This window comes from Theropithecus gelada, chromosome 8 (assembly GCF_003255815.1).
Source record: "Theropithecus gelada isolate Dixy chromosome 8, Tgel_1.0, whole genome shotgun sequence".
In the NCBI taxonomy this organism is placed as follows: domain Eukaryota; kingdom Metazoa; phylum Chordata; class Mammalia; order Primates; family Cercopithecidae; genus Theropithecus; species Theropithecus gelada.
The window spans coordinates 91,271,744-91,287,380 of record NC_037676.1 but is presented as its reverse complement, the minus strand read 5'-3'; positions in this window follow the sequence as shown (position 1 = coordinate 91,287,380).

Here is a 15,637-nt window from a genome sequence, read left to right as displayed (position 1 = left end):
GTGGTGCCAGCTAGTTCATATCTGATTTTGGTAAAGTGGAAAGAAACCAAGAGGGAAAAACATAGGCTAGAATTGTATGGATTAGGAACAGAATTGCCTAAAGTATTAGAGGGTAGTTTGGATATTTGAATAGCTTTATTTTTCTTATTTATGAGTATTAATGCAAATAAGTCATGTGACCTTCTAGGACTGAAACCCCATTAGTCCAAGACTATATATTTTCTACATACTGAACAGCTAGCAAAGACCTCACATTACTATCTTAATCTCTCTTAACCTCTGGCTGGTTGTGACCATTTTTGGCTATGCTTCCCAATTCAAGTTACTTAAATTTTATTGTTTCTGAGAAGTCATGAACTCTTGATTTTTGTTTCTCTCAAAGTAACTATTTTACCTTTTTAGTTAAGTAGCTTTAATGTTAAGTTTAAAAAATAGTTTGTTAAAAATTTATTTTAAATCACCCAAGACATATATTGATATTGGCTCTTTACCTCTGTTGGGCACAGAAGCTTTTTTCAAAATTTGTTGGGCACAGAAGCTTTTTTAAAATTAGTTTAGGAGACTACTATGATCTCTGGACATGAAGGTGTGATCTCGTGAGATTTAAGGCCTGCACAATTTTGTGTCCCAATGAAATAATTATGTCCCCTCATAGCAAACAGATATTATCCCTATCTGATTTGTCTCAGGGTGTTGTGGGTGGATTAATTTGGCTAATGGACCAAATCTGAGGCTGAGTCTACATACCTCAGATGTTAGGAAAAACTAGGGTCCCGAGCTCAAATATAAAAGTGTGTACCAAGGACTATGTTCTTTTCAGAATGAGAGTTTCTTGAGGGAGAAAACTTGTCTGTTTCAGCTTTGCATTTTCAGTTCTCAGAACAATGTATGGCACATAGAAAGCAAACAGTAAATGTTTCAGAGGTGAATGACCACATGGTGAATTGAATGAATGGATTGATTTATGAACCCATCAATGACAAAGATCATGAAGAACCCAAATGCTTTCTTGGTGCCTGCTTTTCTACTGGCATTTTGTTTGCCTACCTTTACATTTCCCTTGATCCTTCGACAATTTTATGAATTTATTTAGTCATCCCTATTCACATTTTATAAAGGATAAAACTGAGTCTAAAGGACAAGAAGTGGTGTACCCACTAAAAGAAAAGCAGTAAACATTGGAACTCAGATTAAAGTACAACATTCCACCTCCAGAATATAAATTTCATAACAGTAACATAGTATATTGGTACAGTATATAATAACTATATGTATGAATAGGCTCTCACAGGTGACAACCAAATGTATCAATAAATATAAACATACTTTGGGTATTAAAATCCCTGTAAAAATGTCATAATGACTTCCCACCTCTATATTCTGATATGTGAGGGCACTCATCAGGATTTGTTTTCTTTATTTTAGTCTATTATAGTATTTGGCATCCATTAAGAAAATACAAAATACCAAATGGTCTCCAGCTTTTATAAAAATAAACTTCCCTGAACACACAGAGCCAACTCTAGTCATCTCCTCATCTGATCTTCCATAATTACATATACTACTTATATTTATCATATACTGCTTTAAAAAAATACCCATGGGTTCTTGGAAAGCAAGGAGAATACCTCTCATAGACCTGTGCCTCTCATCAAACTTCACCTGGATTTCCAGAAAATAAGTGCTCTTAAATTATTGTTGCTCAAGATACTTTTAAAAGACTCAATAATACAGCTTTTTTCATATTTTTATTAAAAATAAAAAGTGTCTACTCAGATGTATATATTTTGTTCTTTCTTTATTTTGAAGCAAAGAGCAAAACAGCTGAAATAACTGTGGAACTCAGTGTTTAATAAAACTGATTATAAATCTGAGCTAGTACTAAGCATTTTTATGCCAAGTAAAAATATTCTTTAGAAAGTTCTCAAGTAAACATATTAGGCATATCACAGAAATATATTCCTGCTTTGGACTGTTTTACATCATTTTCAAACTTTTTCTGAACACCTAATTGTATATGGTGTTGTATTACATTATGTTACAGACAACTGCAGATATCCAGTCCCAGCACAGCAGAGTTGGGACAACTTTGAAACTAGTGTTCACCAAAGAATATTGATTCTGATAATTTGTTAACATCTTATAAATCTTATTAGTACAAGTGCTAGAAGAGTCTCTCCTTTTAATAAGCTAGAGGCAGAAGTGAAAAAAATATTTTCTTTCTTTTAAATTATAAGACATCCAACTTTTTATCATATATAAAAAGTTGGTAAATACCAAGGCATGTCCTCTTTTCCACTATTAACCTAGTCAGTATGAAAATACTGGAAGATGCTTTTGCACAGCTAAAGACGATATAGTATTACTTCCTGAGAAGAAGTGGCAAGGTTACTATGTTTTGTTTAATACTGCTACAGCCTATAAAAATCTACTAGGCCAAAGGGATGAATTCTTGCCTGAGGAGAGGCAATATCCCACAGGCATTCTATAGCCCTGTTTGGTTGCTAAGGAAAATGCCCCCATAAAACTAACTCTGCAGGCCTTTCAAATTAGAAATGTCATCAGCCATTACCTTAATGTCAGCAGACTTTAACTTAATGAAACGCATTTCATGCTGTTATCACAAAATGCACTTGTGAGAAGCAATATGGTATTAATACAAATAGTGTAACAAACAGAGATGTCTTGTTCATTGATTTAAAAAATAACTGTATTCTCTATGTGCATAAACACGTATCAGTACCAAATTCAATTAGCTTCTCACTAGTACTCATAGTTGTACACTCTTTTCCTGTACTTTCATCTATTGTTTCATGCAGTGGTTTTGCAGGTAACCTGTATCCTGGATAAAACGTGAATTCCATCTGTGAGCTTTTGAGATAAACGTGTCAATGGACCCCTGAGAAGAACGAGGTGATGACACAATAGGATCAGAATTATAACTCAAAACTGGCAAGTAATTTGTGCCCCAGAAACTACTTTCATGTTTACAGGCATTTGAATTTGATAAGGATTTGCTATTGATCATCACCCCTTATTTATAATGCAAGGACCTTGGTGTCAAGGAGTCTTGTTGTTTGCAAGAGATTGTAGCACCATCACAAAGTGCCACTACAGCACGATAGGTGTTGTCATATGAATGAGAAAGAGGCACTGTATGCATGCTGAATTCTCTGCATCACTAAAGCCTCAATGTAGAGTCTGAACAGATAATGGTGAGTGGAATCTGAGAAACTTCAGTGCTTCTAAGCTGACAATTAGGATGGATAGCATTGCTGTAATTTAAAGAAATAATTAGGACTCACCTTGAATTATCAAAAGAAGTAACTCTCCAGCTTCCACATGATGGACAGGTGAGTATAAACCTAGAAGGATGCCAGACTGTATTACTTGCTTTAATAACATCTCACAAGACCTTAATTCCTCAAAGTATTTCTTGAAAAGGTGCTTGAAAAGCTAGAATGGATCTTACATGTCCTATTGAGTGACCCACAAATCCCTTAGGTAATGGTTAGAGAATGCAACATTTGATTTTATTCCAGGTGGAACAGTTCAGGAATTCAGAGTTGCTGCAGAGGTGGTGTTCCTGATGGAGGCATGTGTTTGAGGTTGCAAAGAAAAACTTGACTTTGGAGAAACTTGACTTCATTACATGACTCTGAAAGAGTGAGTGGTCTTTTAGTGATTCACTCTATCAGTCTTTCAGTCTGTAAAGAGTGGGTTGCCAGTTAATCCAGTCATGAAGGTTTCCAAAGAGATCTGTACAAGGGAAACATAAAGTGCACATTAGGCTCAACCACACTAAGAGATGCCCCAATTAAGTTGGCAATGTAGCAGAACTGGCTATGCAGACAGATCTGTTTGAGAAAAATGTAGTGGTGGTTGACCCTCCATAAAATGGTAATCATCTCCTTATTTCCTTATTATTTTGTCTACGTGTTGGGGTCAGATATTCTAAATGTTCTTTAAATATATTTTAGGTGATCCTAGTGTTACACATTTGGAAATGATAATGTGGCACAATTTTTCATCAAAATATAACCACAATCTAGATGCTTCAAATACACACCTTTCTAAGATTTGATGAAAGATATGGTGGATTCATTGGCAGCTTCCTAATACCTATTTGATAAGTGCATCCTTTGTCAGGATGCTGCCAAGATAGTGCTATTTAGTGACAGGCTTCAAATGTATACAGCCAATATAGAGCTTCTGAGGTTATTAAAGTTCTTCTGGAACAGAGTAATGGATGGCTTTAATCCTTTTTAGGCTGGCTATAAAGTTGTAATACTCTGCTGACTCTGCAAAATAACCTATAATATAGACATACCTTTTCTTATGTGCGTGTTTCCAAGATCTATTCATCAGCTTAATGACTGATTTTCCTGAGGTTGGTTTTAGGGCTTGGAGCCAATCAGACTGAAACTATTTGGGAGAAAAGGAAAACATTTCACTGTCAAATACCTTGTGTATCTTAATAAATTTTATATATATCTATATATATCTATATATATATATCTTAATGTTGTTTTGTACATGTTTTACAAGTACCATCTTATCTTGACTTAGTAAGCACTTCCGTTCTCTCATGGTAGGGTTAATCCAAAGCAAATCTTCAAATTAACTGGTATTTGTTATTGGTATCTCCTCTTCCATTGAATCCAGAAGCAAAACAGTGTTTTGGCAATATAAAGTTTCTGATAGCACCTCGGCTATAGCTCTCTTCTTCCCAGCAAGCCTTACCTGACCGCATGTTCCCATTCTCTCCTAACCCTGTTCTTTGCTTTCTAGAGAACAGCATTTTGACAGGTCAAAGAAGGCTAATATGATAAATAGCTTCAGACATTAGCCTTCCAATGGTGATTTCATGTTAATAGCAAGCTCCTGGAATAAATGTCTCAAATTAAAGGGATGAATTGTTGAAGATGGCACTTCATAAAATGCATCTGAACACTTGGGGAGAACTTTTGAAAACAAAATCCCTCTCTATTTCTTGCAAATATTTACAGATACATCACTATCTACTCTGACTGCTTATAAGAGTATGTACACATATTTAAGAGTAACACTGAGGCTGCTTTTTTTTCTGATATTCATGTTTGTATATACCAACAAATGCAAATTAATATTGGCTCATGATTAATATTAATTAATGAGAAGATTATTTTACTTAGAGTTTAAACTCTTTGAAAACTAGCTCCCAAATTAAAGTTATTTGGGCAGACTTGACTAAAACTACTATACAATCAAGTATGTATTGAGGAAAACACTTATAAAGAATATACCCAATTTTGACTGTATATGTATGTATCTGTGTGCGTGTGTGTCACAAATGGATATATATATATTATATATATATAAAATACACACACATTCAGAGAGAGAGAGAGAATTAAAATAGTGTAAAGTTTGAATTGTGCAAAGCTAAGAATTTGTCAAAGAAACATACATATGTTTCCAAAATAATTATACAGATGTTGTTGTGAAAAAAAGAATGATGAGGCCAGGTGTGGTGGTTCATGCCTGTTCAGCATTTTGGGAGGCCAAGGCAGGAGGATCACTTGAGGCCAGGAGTTCACGACCAGCCTGGACAAGATAGTGAGAAACCATCTCTACAAACATATATATATTACATATGTTAAAAGTTAGCCAGGCATGGTGGTGCTATTTATAATATTTATATATATTTATATATATTTATTATATATATGATATATATAATATATATTTATAATATATTTATTATATATATTTATAATATATACATTATATATATTTATAAATATTAAATATATTAAAATTAGCCAGGTATGGTGGCACTCACCTTTAGTCTCAGGTACTCAGCAACTTGGGAGACTGAGGCAAGATAATCACTTGAGCCCAGAAGCTAAAGGCGGCAATGAGCTATAATCCCTGTACTCTAGCTTCAGTGATAAAGGGAGACCATGTCTAAAATTTAAAAAGAATGACAAGGTATAGAGTCATAGAATTATTTTACTTATTGTGTATCTTTCTCACACATACATGCAACTCTACCATTATTATAACAATTGGTGTCAATAAAGAGTTTGGCCTTAAACTCTCAAAATTGATAGCATATGAGAGATAAATCTAAAATCCATCAAAATACTTATACATTCCAGCAACTTGTTTTTCATGTGGACAGACGTGTAGTTGTTTCTTTGGAATTTCACATAGCCAGCTATTTGCCCTCTGCAAAATGATTGTCATTTGAAAAAATAATATGCTGTTATGACATTTCTGGAAACATCAAACTATCTTAGAGAATAATGTTAGACTTTGTCAAAAACCACAAAAAATATGACATTTCAAAAACTTGGACACTGAAAACTTTGTATATATTTTATGACCTTTTAATGTGTCTTACTCATATGGATCTTTTAAATAGAAGCTAAATACCTTTGTGGCTAGCATTTTTCTCTCAAACTCGTTTCTTCCTGGCAGCTCTGGGTGCTCCATAGAGGTATGTACCTTTCCTGCTTGGGCCCTGGCGGCATTTTGAGCACACTGATTTCTGTCAGAGACCTTCAGGCAGTAGCCTCGGGTTGACGTGTGAAATGCACATTGTAACACTGAGTTTGTCAGCCCTCAACAATCTCTGAAAAGTGGAAAATCTTGGAGATTCCCTAGGAGAAATGAAAGAGTAACTCTGCATTGAAAAATTTAAAAATAGCTCCTTCACCTCCTCATTCCCTTTCCAGTCAAGGTAATATGTACAAGGTATGAAATCCAAATCAGTGTGGCAGAAGTTGCAACTGCCATATCACTTGCTTGATCTTTTGATGAGATTATGTCACTCAGCTATGAGCACTAAAAATAAGGAAACATGACTGCAGCGTTCTAAAAGGAGCTCCATCAGATGAAAGACACTTAATTTATTGTATTTATGGAGGCACGTTTGCATCATTGAAATTGGGAAGTCCGCTGCTGAATAGATTTAATAACTTGAGTAGTAACGTTTTCATTTCTTTAAAACAGCTAAATTTTTTTCAACTAATATGCAGTAAATACTTACTATGTGGAAGGTATTCCACAAAACAAATATTAGAATTTAATTAAAGATTTTAAAATAAAATAAAATCATTGAAATTTTAGTTTTAAGCAACATAAAGTAAGCACTCATTATCCTGACTCTTTCACTGAATACTGTTATAAAATCTGGATAGATGCATGGAGCAAGTACGAGAAGACTCCAAAACTTAAATAGTAGCAGATGGATTAGAAAAGAAAGTCAAAATACAAAGTAACACTGAAATGACTGTGAACTTACCATTTATATCTACCTGTGTGGTATCTGTCAACCTGATCTCAGAGCTGCTTAAAACCTGGAAGTGAATACCAATGAAGAAAGAGAGAGCTGCAGGAGATGTCTTCTGGTTCTAGTTTGAGGAGTCAGAAAGAGGACTTTGAATGGTAATGATGGCTGTAGCATGGGCCTGCAGTTACCTAAAACTGTTAAGGAGGGGAAAGTTCTTTGATCAGAGAAGTTGTGGTATTAAGAAGATGAGGTAAACGTTCATTGCTTTTACTATTTTTGTCCTTCTGCCATTTGGCCCCAAACATGGTTGCAATGGAATTAAGAATTTAACAAATAGGGTTAAATACAGTGCAGCTCCCTGACTGGGAGGTATAAAAGCAAGCCCCGAGAAAATCAGAAAGAACCAAAAAGATTACAGAAAGAGAAAAGCTTAGGAAGGTGATCTATAAAATTGCTTATTAATCTTCTGGGTTCAATCCTGATTTGAGTATGCATGGATCTGATGTTAAGGAGCACATTTTGAAAACTGAACACAGAAATAAACTATCACTTATGTCCCAGACTTGCCACTGGATGACCCGCATACAGGAAAGAGTTAAATAGCACAGAAAATCTTCAAAAAGTAAACTGAAATTAGCGCCACAGCATACAGGTTGGAACTTGTGACCAAAATCTGTATCAGTTAATTGCCTACCACAACAAACAAATACATATAATTTAAACAAGACCAAATGGCTGATAACATGACATTCAAAATATGCAGGATACAATTAAAATTTTTTAGATATAGGAAAAATCAGGAAAATCTCAACACACGTGGGGATGAAAAACCTATATACTAATGGAGTTTGCAATGTATGTAGATGTAATATATGATAACTACAAAAAGGCAAGTAAAATACCTATATTATGGTAAGTTTCTAATCTTCCCACTTGAAGTGGTAAAATGCTGATTTAAAGTGAATCATGAAGAGCTAAATATGTACACTGTAAAAACTAGAGAAATCACTAAAGCAAAACAAAATAAAAACAAAACAAAAAATCCAAAACTATACAAAGGGATATGGTCAAACACCCAATAATAAATTAAAATGAAATACTAAAATGTGTAAATCAACGAAAAGAAAATAAGAAAGGTGAAAGGCAAATAAAAAGAGGTACATAAAAAACGCAATTGTAGACCTACATCCAAACATAGCAATAATCATATTAAGTATAAATTGTCTGAACACACAAATTAACTCACACATATTATCGGAATGAATTTTTAAAAATCGTAATCCAACTAGATTCTATATACAAAAAACTGACTTCTAATGTAATGATACTGGTAGTTTAAAATGAAAAAAGATGGAAATATAGGTATGTGTGTATGTGTGTGTGTGTGTCACACATGTCAAACTATGCAAACCATAGTCCAAACAAGACCAATAATCTGATGTGGTTTATACAAATTTCAGTCAAAGTGGAATTGAGAGCAAAGAAAGTTACAGAGAACATATAGGGATATTACACAATTTTAAAAGAAAAAAAATCACCAAGAAGATATAAAGGAAGGAAAAACTGACATAGCAAAAGGAACTAGACAAAATCTACAATTGTAGTTGGAGACTTCAACTCTCACCAACTGGATTTAATTACATTTATAGAACGCCACCCAACAATAGTAGCAGGCACATTTTTGTCAAGTGTTCATGAACACTTACCTTACTAAATCTTTAATTTGCCTTGTCTTATTCTATTTTGTGCTACTATAACAAAATACTTCAGACTAAATAATTTTTAAATAGCAGACATTTATTTACTACAGTACTGGAGGCTGAGAAGTTCAATTTTGAGAAGCCTACATCTGGTGAGGGCCTTCATGCTGCCTCATCCCATGGTGTAAGGAAAAAAGATGAGATAGCATGTGTGAGAGAGTGAGAGAAAATTTATAGCCTCAAACCCTTTTATAAGTGGCATGAATTCATTAATGAAGGTAGAGCCCTGGTGACCTAAACACATCCCATTAGGCTTAAGTTTCCAACATTTACCTTTTTGAGGACACATTCAAATCACAGCATCAAAGTAGACCATATTCTGGATAATAAAAACAGATCTTAAATCATTGAGATAATAGAACTCATACATAGTATGTTTTCTGAATATAATAGAATTCAACTAGAAATTCGTAAAAGAAAGATAGCAGGAAAATCACTAAACACTTGGAAATTTAGCATCACTTTCTTAAGAATCTATAATACAAAGTAAAAATGTCAAGGAAAATTAGAAAATATTTTTAACTGAATTAAAATGCAAATATTACATATAAATGTATGTGATATGCAGCTAATGAAATACATAGAAAGAAATTGATATTAAATGCTCATATTACAAAGGAAGAATGATCTCAAGTAAATAGCCCAAACATTCATCTTAAGGAACTGTAACTAAGCAAATGGAAGGTAAAATGAAGATAGAAACAAAAATCAATAAAATTGTAAATTTAAAATCCTAGAGAAAATTTTAAAAATCAAAAAGTAGTTATTTGAAAAGATTTTAAAAATTGATAAAACTCCACTGATATTAACAGGAAAAAGAAGAGAGTAGACACAAATTACCAATGTCGACAATAAAAGCAGATATTACTACAGAAACCACGGAAATGAAAAGCGTAACTTTAAAAAAATATTACCAACAAATCTACACATATATTCAGCAACATAAATAAAATATACCAATTCCTAGAGAAACTTGAACTATCAGAAGTTACCAAAGATACGATAAACCTATAATTATTATATAAATTGAATTTATTCTCACTCTGTCACCTAAGCTGGAGCACAGTGGTGTGATCTTGGGTCACTGCAACCTCCACCTCCTGGGTTCAAGCAATTCTCCTGCCTTGGCCTCCTGAGTAGCTGGGATTACATGTGTGTGCCATCATACCTGGCTAATTTTTTGTGATTTTAGTAGAGACAGGGTTTCACCATGCTGGCCAGGCTGGTCTCAAACTCCTGACCTCATGATCCACCCACCTTGGCCTCCCAAAGCGCTGGGATTACAGGCGTGTGAACATTTATTCTGAAAAAGAAATCTTCAGTTCTGGATGGTTTCACTGAGAAGTTCTACTAATCATTTAAAGAAGAAATAAAGCCAATTTCTTTCAGAAAATAGAAGAGAGGAGAGCACATCATAACTAATTTTATAAAACCATTACTACATGAACAGTATCAAAATGAGTCAAAGACACTCTGAGAAAGATTAACTACAGAGAAATGTCATTTATGAATTTAGATGCAAAAATCCTCAACAACATTACCAAATTAAATCCAACAATATATAAAACAATACTATATTATAACAAAACAATATTTACCCTATATATGGGAAAATTTTTCAATACTCAAAAATTAATGAGTGTAATCTATCATATTAACAGTCTAAAGAAGAAATGGCACATGATCATATCAACTAATGAAGAAAAGTATTTGACAAAATTAATGATTGATTCATAATAAACACTAGCAGAAAATAAGAAATTGAAAAAAAAATTATCAACCTGATACTAGGCTTCTGGAAAAACAATACCACTAATATAATTATTAATTTTGAAAGAGTGAATGCCTTCCTCCTAAAATTGAGAGCAAGGCAAAGATTTTTCCTGTATTACTCATATCTAACACTGTACAAGAGGCCTAACCAATGTATTAAAGCAAGTAAAGAAATGAGATATACAGGTTAGAAAGGACTGAATTAAACTATACCTATCTATAGACACAAATTTCCATTCAAAAAACCCATGGAATCTATTAAAAGTAACTCCTAGAAAATAATTAGCTGGCATAGTCACAAAATACAAAGTTAGCATTGTAAAATCTTTCTTATTTCAATATAGTAAGAACAATAAGCAAAATTTATCTTAACTAATATGATTTACATTTGCTCCCCCCAAAAATGAATCAAAGTTAGGTATGAATTTAGTTAAAATGTGCAAGATCTATATGCTAAAACATTACAAAAGTTGATTAAATTAATCAAAGAACTCATGCTATGGTCAAGAATGGAAAGACTAAATGGATAAAATTCTCTGTTCAAAAGATACAGAGTGATTGAATAAATTAAAGCAACACAAAACAGGACCCAGCTATACGCTGCTTATAAGAGAATCACTTCAACTTTATGGGCACATCATGTGAAAGTGAAGGAATGGAAAAAGATACTCCAGGCAAAGAGAAGCTAAAAGAAAGCAGCGGTAACTCTCTCTCTCTATATATATAATATATACACACACACACATATATATAAGCAGAATTACCTTTAAGTATCAGAAAAATAGAAGGAGACAAAAAAGGTCATTACAGTATGATAAAGGTGTAAATTTAACAAGAAGATATAACAATTATAAATACATATGTGTCCAACTTTGAAGCTCCTATATATATTAAATATACCAAACAAATATTAACAGATACTAAGGGAAAGAGAGATTGCAATACAATAATAGTAGTGAACTTCAGTATCACTTTCAACAATGAACAGTTATCCAGATGGAAAATCAATAAGAAAACACTGTACTGAAATGGAACTTTAGACCAAATGAACCTGACAGACACATACTAAACATTTCACCCAACAGTAACATAATATACAGTCTTCTCAAATGCACATAGGACATTTTCCACAACAGATCATATGTTAGGCAGCCAAGCAGATTGGACAAACTGAGACTGAATCATAGCAAGAATCCTTTCCAACAACGGTGGTATAAAACTAGAAATCAGTAACAGGAAGAATTTTGGAAAATTCACAAATACATGGAAATGAAACAATGTATTACAGAAGAACCAATGAATCAAAGAAGAGATTGAAAGGAAATTTAAAAAAAAAAAAAGCTTGAGATAAAGAAAAATGCAAACACAGCGTACCAAAATTATGAAATGCAGCAAAAGCAGTTATAAGGGGAAATTTTATAGCAATAAATACCTATATCAAAAAAAGAAAAAGAAAGAAAAATTCCAGATAAACAACCTAATGTTACAACTCAAGAAACTAGAAAAAAAATCAACTAGGCCTAAAGTTAGTAGAATAAATAAGAAAAAAGATCAGAAGAAAAAACAGATGATGTAGAGACTAGAAAAACAAGAAGAAAAAGCAATGAAACCAAGAGTTAGTTTTTAGAAAAAAGGAACAAAATCGATAAATTTTTAGCTAAACTAAGAATAAAGAGAAGACAAAATCAGAAATGAAAGAGGAGACATTACAACTGATAATACAGAAATACAAAGGATCATAAGAAACTACTAAGAAAAACTATATGACAACACATTTAATAACTTAAATTCCTAGATAATAAAACCTACCAAGACTTAAAAGAAATTGAAAATCCGAAGAAACCAACATAAAGTATGGAGATTGGGTAAGTAATAAAAGGTCTCATCAAAGAATAACTCAGTACATAATTGTTGAACTCTACCAAACATTTAAAGAACTTAAAACAATCCTTTCTTCTCAAATTCTTCAAAAAAATAAAAGAGGAGATAATACTTTCGAGCTCATTTTTAGAGATCAATATTACCCTGATGTCAAAGCCCAACTAGAGTATGAAAAAGAAAATTACAGGTCAGTATCCCTGATGAACATAGATTCAAAACTCCTCAACAAAATACTAGCAAACTTTATACGGTTTGGCTGTGTCTCCACCCAAATCTCATCTCGAATTATAATCCCCACGTGTCAAGGGAAGGACCTGGTTGGAGGTCATTGGATCACAGGGCAGTCTCCCGCATGCTGTTTGCCTGGTAGTGAGTGAGTTCTCAGGAGACCTGTTGGTTTTAAAATGTGGTAGTTCCTTGTGCTGTCTCTTTCCTGCCACCTTGTGAAGCAGGTGCTTGTTTCTCCTTTGCCTTCTGCCACAATTGTAAGTTTCATGAGGCTCCTCAGCCATGCAGAACTGTGAGTCAATTAAACCTTTATTATTTACAAATTACCCAGTCTCAGGTAGTGTCTTTATAGTGGTGTGAAAATGGACTACTACAAAACTGAATTCAACAGCTCTTCAAAAAGAATTATTCACCTTGACCAAGTGGAATTTATCCCTGGGATGCAAGAATGGTTCACAATGTGCAAATCGTTATATGTAATACATCACATTAATGGAATGAAGAAAATAACTACATGATCATTTCAAGATGTGGGAAAAGTATTTGACAAAATTCAGCATCTTTTCCTGATAAGAAAATTTTTCAACAACTTATATATACTTGTAATGTACTTAACACAATAAAGACCGTTATTAAAAAGACCACAGGCAACATCATTCTCAATGGTGAAAAGTTAAAATCTTTGCCTTTAGGATCACCAAGAGGATAAGGATGTCCGGTCCTGCAACTTTTATTCAATATAGTACTGGAGGTCCTGGACAGAGCAATTAGGGGAGAGAAAGAAATAAAACATCCAAATCAGATAGGAAGAAGTGAAATTTTATCTGCAGATAACATGATCTTATATTAAGAAATACCAAAGACTCCACCAAAAAAAACTATGAAAACTGATAAACAAATTTAGCGCAGTTCAAGACACAAAATCAACATATACAAAAATCGGTAACATTTCTATACATTAACAAAAATTATCTAAAAATATAATCGAGGAAGCAACCCCATTCACAAAAATTATCAAAAATAAGAATATTTAGGAATAAATTTAACCAAGGAGATTAAAAATTTGTACAGTGGGATTTACAAAATATTGATGAAAGAAATTGGAGAAGATACAAACAAAGGAAAAAGTATCCTGTGTTCATGGATTGGAAAAATAAATATTGAGAAAATGTTTGTACCACCCAAGCAATATAGAGATTCAATGTAATGCCTATCATAATTCCAATGATATTTGTTATAAAAATAAAAAATCCAAAATGTATATGAAGCCACAAAAGACCCTGAATATCCAAAGTAATTTTGAGTGAAAAGGACAAAGCTGGAGGCCTCACACTATATGACCTCACAATCTACTACCAAGCCATAATAATCATAGCAGCATAGTACCAGCCTTAAAAGAGACACAAAAATAAATGAAGAACAGAGATGCCAGAAATAAATCCACACATTAGATCAACTGATTTTTCCAAAAAGATGTTAAGAGCACACAATAAGAAAGGGCAGTCTCTTCAATAGATGGCAAACTGAATATCCACATGTAGAAAAATGATATTAGACTGTCATCTTACATCAGATACAATAATCAACTAAAATGGTTTGATAACTTAAATATAAGACCAGAAAATGTGAAGCTATTTAAAGGAAGTAGAAAACTCCACTATATTTGCCTAGGCAACGATTATTTGAATATGGCCCCAAAAGCACAGACTGCAAAAGCAAAAATAGATGAATGGGATGACAACAAAATAAAAAGTTTTTGCACAGCAAAGAGAACAATCAACAGAATGTAGAGACAATCTACAGGATGGGAGAGAATACTTGCAAACCATACATCTGAAAAAGACACAATATTCAACATATATGAGGAACTCAAACAACTGAATAGTAAGAAAAACACACTTTAAAGGAGAAGCAAGGGACCTGAAGATAATTTCTCAAACAAAGGCATACAAATGACCAGCCAGGCATGAAAAAATGAGCATGAAAAAATGTTCAACATCACTAATCAACAGAAAAATGAAAATCCAAACCACGATGAGATGTAACCTCATACCTGTTAGGTTGGCTCTTATCAAATAGTCAAAAAACAACAAATGTGGGCAAGGACATAGAGAAAAGAGAATCCTTATACATTGTTGGTGGAAATGTAAATTGGTACAGCTATTATGGAAAAGAGCATGATGATTCCTCAATAATTAGAAAGGAAATTACCATATTATCTAGCAATCCCAGTTCTGGGTGTATATTAAAAGGATATGAAATCAGTATGCCAAAGAAACATTGCACTTTTAACATTGCACTTCTATATTTATTGAAACAATATTCACAATGGCCATGATATGGTATCAAATTTAGTGTTCAGCAGGAAATAAATGGGTAATAAAACTGTGATATGTATATGTGTGTGTGTAGATATATATATATATCTGTGTATACATGTGTAGATATATATATCTACACACACACATACATACATATATATATCTACACACACACATACATACATACATCAGCAGATAAATGGATAATAAAATTGTGATATATATGTGTGTTTGTGTAGATATATATCTATCTATACATATGTTGTTCAAAAGACGCAAAATTTCAGTTAGTAAAAATAAGTTCAAGAGATCTGTTATACATAATGGTGACTAGAGTTAATAAAAATATATTGTATACTTGAAAATTGCTGAGAGTAGATTTTAGGTGCTCTTAC